We start from the raw sequence: 7,410 nt of genomic DNA, 5'->3' as shown, positions 1-7,410 counted from the left end.
TGACTCAGGAGCCCTGGACACTCTTCTCAGCACTCTGCTATTCTGTGTGAAAGAGACCACCCACAATCATGCTGACCATTCGCCCAGTGGACCCAATTGAACCATCCCTGCAGGGTCAGAGTGGCATGGAGATGCCAGTTAATTGCGCATTAATTTGTCTCAGTCCATGCCTGATAGGCACCATCGCGGTTTTGGTTTCTTTGTAGATTAAGCTTGTGTCAATCCATTTGAATTATTCATTGTCTTGTGTGCCAGACCTGTTCTGAGTTTTGTTGTGTTGACTTCTCATATCTCTTTCAATAAACCATTTTAAATGCAAGAAGCATCTTCCCTCCTTTCGATTCCCCATGCAGGGAAGAACGTCGGTACGGCCATATTGACCAACCTTAAGGAGATATTTAATTTCAACAGGCTACTGCTATAATAGCGTGGATAGGAAGACAAGTGATGTCCACTCACAGTGATCTTGAAAACATTTCTCGGCCATTTTATGGAGGTCTTAGACCTTCTGCACAGAGTGTTTGTATTAATGGGACCATCTGATATGACATTGTGATTGTTGGAATGTCTGGACAGCCATTGTTTATGAGTTTGATGGCAAATTCAATTTGTAAACTAATGTTTGCAAATTATTTTGACCATGTTGAAAAGTTGAAATTAAGTTATCTTGTTAATGAAATCATAAAATTTTATTCAACAGGTTCCAAAATCTGTATGCAGTGATCCTTGCAGACCAAGTACACGAAAAGTCAGACGTAAAGGAGAAACTTTATGTTGCTTTGACTGCATTTCTTGTGGTGATGGAACATACTCTAATACAACTGGTATTTTTTCTTCTTTTTAATTAATTGTTGTGGTTTTAGCAGTGATGACAAAATAATGGAGAAGTGATAAACTATATGATAAACAATGTGAATCGCATGCTCTTTTTGTTTGATTGATTAATCCCAGCTTGTCTGTAGATCGAAGTGTGTTATTGAAGATGAATACACAAGAAGGTGGAAGGAGGAATGCCATTGTGGAAGCCACCAAGACAGACTTGTTAGGGACAAAATCAGCATGGCTCTCCACAGAGTTAAAGGAACAGGCTCAAGTAGAGACAAGGACCAAGCCAGGGGTGCCACGTCATGTAGCCTGCCTGCAAGCAGGCTGTGACAGTGAAGTTTGGAGCAACAGGTTGTGCTCCCTCTGGGTCTTTTGGAAGACCCAGAGATCGAAAAGAAGATGGCGCAGAGTGTGCGTGCATGCCCCCATAAGTCTCACAGAAAAGGAGCGGGCCACCAAGCAAATTGGGGTGACAGAGGTGCTCTATAGAATTGGAGTGAAAGTGGTGCCCCCAAGCACCTACAGAAAGGGAGGTGACAATTTGAGGTAAATTCCTATGGTGTCACCCACATCCATTGGAAAAAATTTGGTGAAAAAAAAAAAAAAACTTCCCATTTGGTGAGCGAGAGGTCCTGGATGGTCCCCGTGGAAGGCCCAAGTCAGCAGTGTGTGTGGTTTCTGAGGCTTCCAGGCACCATGGGGATCCCACGGGGGGGGGTGGGGGAAGGAGGGGGAAGGTGGTAAACAGCCATCACAATATGTAGACTGTGTCTAGAAAAGTTGGTTACATTTGCGGATTGACTTTGCAGGGGAGATTAGCAATGGTGTCAGTGTGGAGAATGCAGGTAGAGATGAGGGTGTAGTGAGTGCAGGCAGAGATGAGGCTGTCGCGATTGTGTATGCCTTGGTGTGAGTGCAAGGACTGCATATAATGGTGAGGATGCAAAGAATTTAGGCAGTGGTGAGGATGCAGTGGGTGAAGGTGGTCGTGAGAGTGTAGAGACTAGATATTGGTGAGGTGTAGAAAGTAGAGGAAGTGATGAGGGTGGAAGGAGTCTAGGCAGTGGTGAGGGTGTAGCAAGTGCTTGTAGTGGTGATGTAATGAATGTCAGCAGAGCTGATGGTGCAGTGATTGCAGGCAGTGCTGAGGCTGCATTGAGTGCAGGCAGGGTGAGAATGTAATGAGAGCAGGCAGTGGTGAGGGTGTGGTGAGTACAATCAGAAGTGAGGGTGTAGTGTGTGGAAGCAGTGGTGAGGATGTAGAGAATGCAAGCAGAGATGAGGGTGTAGTAATCGTGCAGGCATTGGTGGGCTTGCAAGGTGTGCAGGTAGTGCTCATGGTTTCATGATGGTGTATTTAGTGCAAGCAGTGATGAGGGTTTTACGAGCGCAGACAGTGTGGAGGGTGTAGTGAGTGCATTCAGGGGTAGGGTAGGCCTTCCTATTAATTCAAGGAGTGCAGGCAGTGGTGAGGGTGTAGTGAGTGCATGCAATGGTGAGGATGGAGAGAGTGTAGGCAGTGGTCAGGTTGTAGTAACCGCTGGCAATGCTGGGCCAACAAAAGAGGAGGAAAGGGAATAACGAAGTGGATAGTAGGTAGTGTGATGAAACTTATGGGGAGAGGTGCAGAGGTGACTGCATGTGGCTTTGAGGAAAAACAGCATGAGGTGGAGTTGGTGAGCTATGAAAATAGCCATTGGCATGGTTGATGCTCAGTGCATCCAAAGTGAACAAAGTAGATTTAAGGAAAGCAAGAAAAAGATAGCATGTTGGTGGCCAATGTGTCTGGGAATTATCATCCGACTGGGCCTGTTCTCTGTGTGGAACCTCAATTGTTTGCACTTTCCAACAGTTCTTCACTGAGCTCCGGTCACCAGCTGGCACTGCGCTAACGTCCGTTGTTTAGGTTTTGGACTTTGCCTTCCCATTGGTCTGCACTGTCTCTCGGCAACATTCATTTCTGAAGCACTGCCGGGCTTTGCAATGTGGTGTTTGGCTGTTGGTTTTGTAATGTTGTGTGGAACATGTTGGAAAGTGTGTATGGATGGCTGAAGAGGTGTGTGGAGGGAGCTTGAGAGATAGAGATAGAGATAGAGATAGAGATAGAGATAGAGATAGAGATAGAGATAGAGATAGAGATAGAGATAGAGATAGAGATAGAGATAGAGAAAGAGATAGAGAAAGAGATAGAGAAAGAGAGAGAGAGAGAGAGAGAGAGAGAGAGAGAGAGAGAGAGAGAGAGAGAGAGAGAGAGAGAGAAGCCGGTAGGCGATGAGGGATTCGCTAGGATCGAAGTGCTGGATACGATGCTGTTCATTCTGACCGATCCACCGACGAAGATTCATTGCCAAGACGTATTGGTTCACATACAATTGTTCCTCTGCCTGGCAAGATGTTTCTTATTTTGTATTTTGCCAACTGGCACTCATAAAAAATGACGGTAAATAGGCACCCTTTTTTTGAAGGACTACCATTAGAAAAATAATCCGTTTGCTGGTTTGTGCTGTGGAGCCTCGTTTTGCGCGCGCATGCACGCACACGCACACACACGCACGCACGCACACACACACACACACACACACACACACACACACACACACACACACACACACACACACACACACACACACACACACACACACACGCACGCACATGCACACACGCACACACTCGGAAAACACGATGAACTTCTCTCAATGCTCTTGTTTGACCACACCTCCTGAGCCACACAATATGTTTCATAAGCTACGCCCACTTTACTAAGCCACTCCTACTTTAAATAATAAATAATTGGAGGTGGTGTGTGGGTCGTGGAATCGTTTTCAGTAAATAAATAAATAATTGGAGTTGGTGTGTGGGTCGTGGAATCATTTTCGGTAAATAAATAAATAATTAAAAGTGGTGTGTGGGTCGTGGAATCGTTTTCTGTCAATAAATAAATAATTAAAGGTGGTGTGTGGATCTTGGAATTGCTTTCGGTAAATAAATAAATAATTGAAGGTGGTGTGTGGATCGTGGACTTCGTTTTCGGTAAATAAATAAACATATTATATTATTAGAAATCCACAAAGACAGAAATGGCGGTGATTCCATTTATTTTGGATCCTTTTCACTTTGGCCAACAACGTTTGTATCGAGGAGAGCTCGAAGATGGAACGATGGTTTAGTTTCTTACAAACACTGTATACACACCTTAAATGACGGTAAATAGACACCCGATTTTTGAAGGACTACCATTTGAAAAATAAAACCTCAATCAAAAATCGGCTCGAGTAAAATTTTCTAAATTTCTCGAAGTGTTTAATTCCGAAGTCTTGTTTCTCTACATTCAAAACTGAAGGACAAGTATTGAAAATACTGTATGCGGTTTTTCGGCCGCGACACATCAACGGTTGGTTGCTAGGCAACGAAATTCAAATGCGCACATTCCCAGTATATATTCCACATCTTGGCAAAGTTTCATCGATATCGGTTCGCTGGTTCGTGCTGTGGAGCCTCGCGTTGCAGACACACATACACACACAGAGACAGCTGGAAAACCCGATAATGAGGGATATCTCATATATAGCGAATCCAATAATTGGAGGTGCTGTGTGGGTCGTGGAATCGTTTTCAGTAAATAAATAAATAATTGAAGGTGGTGTGTGGGTGTTGAATTGTTTTCTGTAAATAAATAAATAATTAAATGTGGTGTGTGGATCGTGGAATCGTTTTCGGAAAATAAATAAACATATTATATTCTCATAAATCCACAAAGACAGAAATGCCGGTGATTCCATTTATTTTGGATCCTTTTCACTTTGGTTAATAACGTTTGTATCGAGGAGAGCTCGAAGGTGGAACGACGGTGTCGTTTCTTACAAACACTGTATACACACCTTAAATGACGGTAAATAGACACAGGATTTTTGAAGGACTACCATTTGAAAAATAAAACCTCAATCAAAAATAGGCTCGAGTAGAATTTTCTAAATATCTCGAAGTGTTTAATTCCGAAGTCTCGTTTCTCTACATTCAAAACTGAAGGACAAGTATTGAAAATACTGTACGCGGTTTTTCGGCCGCGACACAGCAACGGTTGGTTGCTTGGCAACGAAATTCAAACGGGCACATTCCCAGTATATATTCCACCTATTGGCAAAGTTTCATCGAAATCAGTTCGCTGGTTCGTGCTGTGGAGCCTCGCGTTGCAGACACACATACACACACACACACAGACAACCGGAAAACCCGACAATAAGGGATATCTCATATATAGCGAATGAGAGATATAGGGAGATATAGGGAGATATAGGGAGATATAGGGAGATATAGAGAGATATAAAGAGATAAAGATAGAGAGATAGAGAGATAGAGAGATAGAGAGATAGAGAGGTAGAGAGGTAGAGAGGTAGAGAGGTAGAGAGGTAGAGAGGTAGAGAGGTAGAGAGGTAGAGAGGTAGAGAGGTAGAGAGGTAGAGAGGTAGAGAGGTAGAGAGGTAGAGAGGTAGAGAGGTAGAGAGGTAGAGAGAGAGAGAGAGAGAGGGAGAGAGAGAGAGAGAGAGAGAGAGAGAGAGAGAGAGAGAGAGAGAGAGAGAGAGAGAGAGAGAGAGAGAGAGAGAGAGAGAGAGAATTGCACTGTATTTGGAGGTGGTACAGGAAGGACGGGATGAAGAGAGAGATAGAATGGGGTTTGATTATTCCACAATCAAAATGCATTCCTTTTCCACTGATATGGGGGAGCGGCAATTTAGCAACACAATATACCACAGAGATATTTTATTTGGTTTTATTTTCTTAAATTGTGTGCAGATTCTCCCAACTGCTATTTCTGTCCAGAGATGTTCTGGTCCACAAACGAAAGGAATGGTTGTGTACAAATGCCTATCGAGTTTTTGGACTTTTCAGATCCCCTCAGTGTTATACTGCTGGCATGTGCTGCAGTTGGACTTGTTTTCATAATGCTCATCGGTGTGATGATGTATCTACTTCATGAGATGCAAATGACAATTGCACTTTTACTTTTGGCACTGACAGGTTGCTTTGTTTGTACGATTAATTTTATAGGTGAGCCAACAGATGCAACCTGCCAAACTCGGCAAACACTTGCCTCCACTTCCCTTGTGTTTGTCATTTCTTGTGTTATAAGTAGGACATATGAAACACTTTTGCAAACAAGAGGTAAGTTTTCACTCTGCAACTTTAATTGAAGCATTTTATTGAACAAATCACTTTGATATCAACAAGGGATGAAATGATTCACAGTGGTAACTTCAATGTGAAACACATAATTTAATTTTTTTTATGACAGTGTTCAACCTGAAATACATTTAGTGCAAACAACACGTAGTCGTGGTATTTTATTGTCTTGTTTCAACCGGACATCTGGGTTAGCATGTCTGAGAAAACAAAGAAAAAAAAAGCCACGAAATATCAAGCTCCCATTGTTTTAGTAAATTTGCTGTATGGAGTTGAAAGAACGGCCCATATTATTTACAACTAACATGCCTGCAAGTCTACCAGTCGACCATCTTTAATCAGATCGCAAAATAAAGTGAGGTGTCCATGTATGCCATCATGTACTGTGTTCTACCAAGTTTGAACAAAATCGGAATAAGCATGTCTGAGAAATGGTGGACACATTTAATTAAGGAAATGGCTTTCAGTCGGCCATCTTGGATTTGATCTCAGGGGAAAAAAAAGATGTGCATATGTAAGTAATCACTCATTGTCTTTGTGCCAAATTTCAAGACATCGGTAAATGCATGTCCGAGAAATGGTTGAGGACATGTTCGATACGGTTAATTTTTTTACAACTGAAATGGTCGCCAGTCTACCAGTCGGCCATGTTTGATCAGATCGCAAAATAAAGTGAGGAGTTTTTTATTTGAAGCTCGTACATGAGCTAACACAGAACATATCACAAGGCAGGAAACAAGAGGGGTGGGAGAGGGAAGCACAAATAGTGGGGAACAGAGACAATGGGAGATCTGTAAAAGGGAGAGGGATGGGGGCAGTGAACATGGGATAAATAAGATGGACACAACAGGAACTTTCTGTTACGGAAACAGAGAATTTGAAGGTGGGTTTGGGTGGATTTACGGGGGTGGAAAAGATCAAGACTTTGGATGGAGGAAGATGTGAAATGGTGGTGAACAGCTGTTTTGAAGACCTGGAGGGAGAGTTGTTATTGAAGAGAGTGTGTGAGTTTGTTCCAGAGGAAAAAAGATGAATGAAAGAGTGAAGGTGAGCCTTAGTTCTTGATTTTGTCAGTTTCACCAGAAGATGGTTTTTGATGGACCTTGTGCACCCTGCAGGAATATAGGCAGAACAGATCACAGAAAGGAAGGGCAAGGGCAGAGAAGAGACAGCAGAAGGCAGAAAGACCAGCGACCTGCCTCCTGTGAGAGAGTGAAAGACCCAAAGACTCAGCTTCATCGCTGGAGATGCCAATGATCATATGAGCCTTGGTTTCCACAGTGTGAAGTCGAGCTCGGTATGAGGCAGGAACACCGCCCCAGAGGTTTTGAAGATTTGTAAGCATTTGAAGCTCGGGTGTGCAATGGAAGGACTGCACGACGAGTGATGCCCATCTAGAAACTGGCT

The sequence above is a fragment of the Eptatretus burgeri genome, chromosome 1 (genome assembly GCF_056783735.1).
Source record: "Eptatretus burgeri isolate ZD-2024b chromosome 1, Ebu_testis_v1, whole genome shotgun sequence".
NCBI lineage: Eukaryota > Metazoa > Chordata > Myxini > Myxiniformes > Myxinidae > Eptatretus > Eptatretus burgeri.
Note: the sequence above shows the minus strand (reverse complement) of the source record.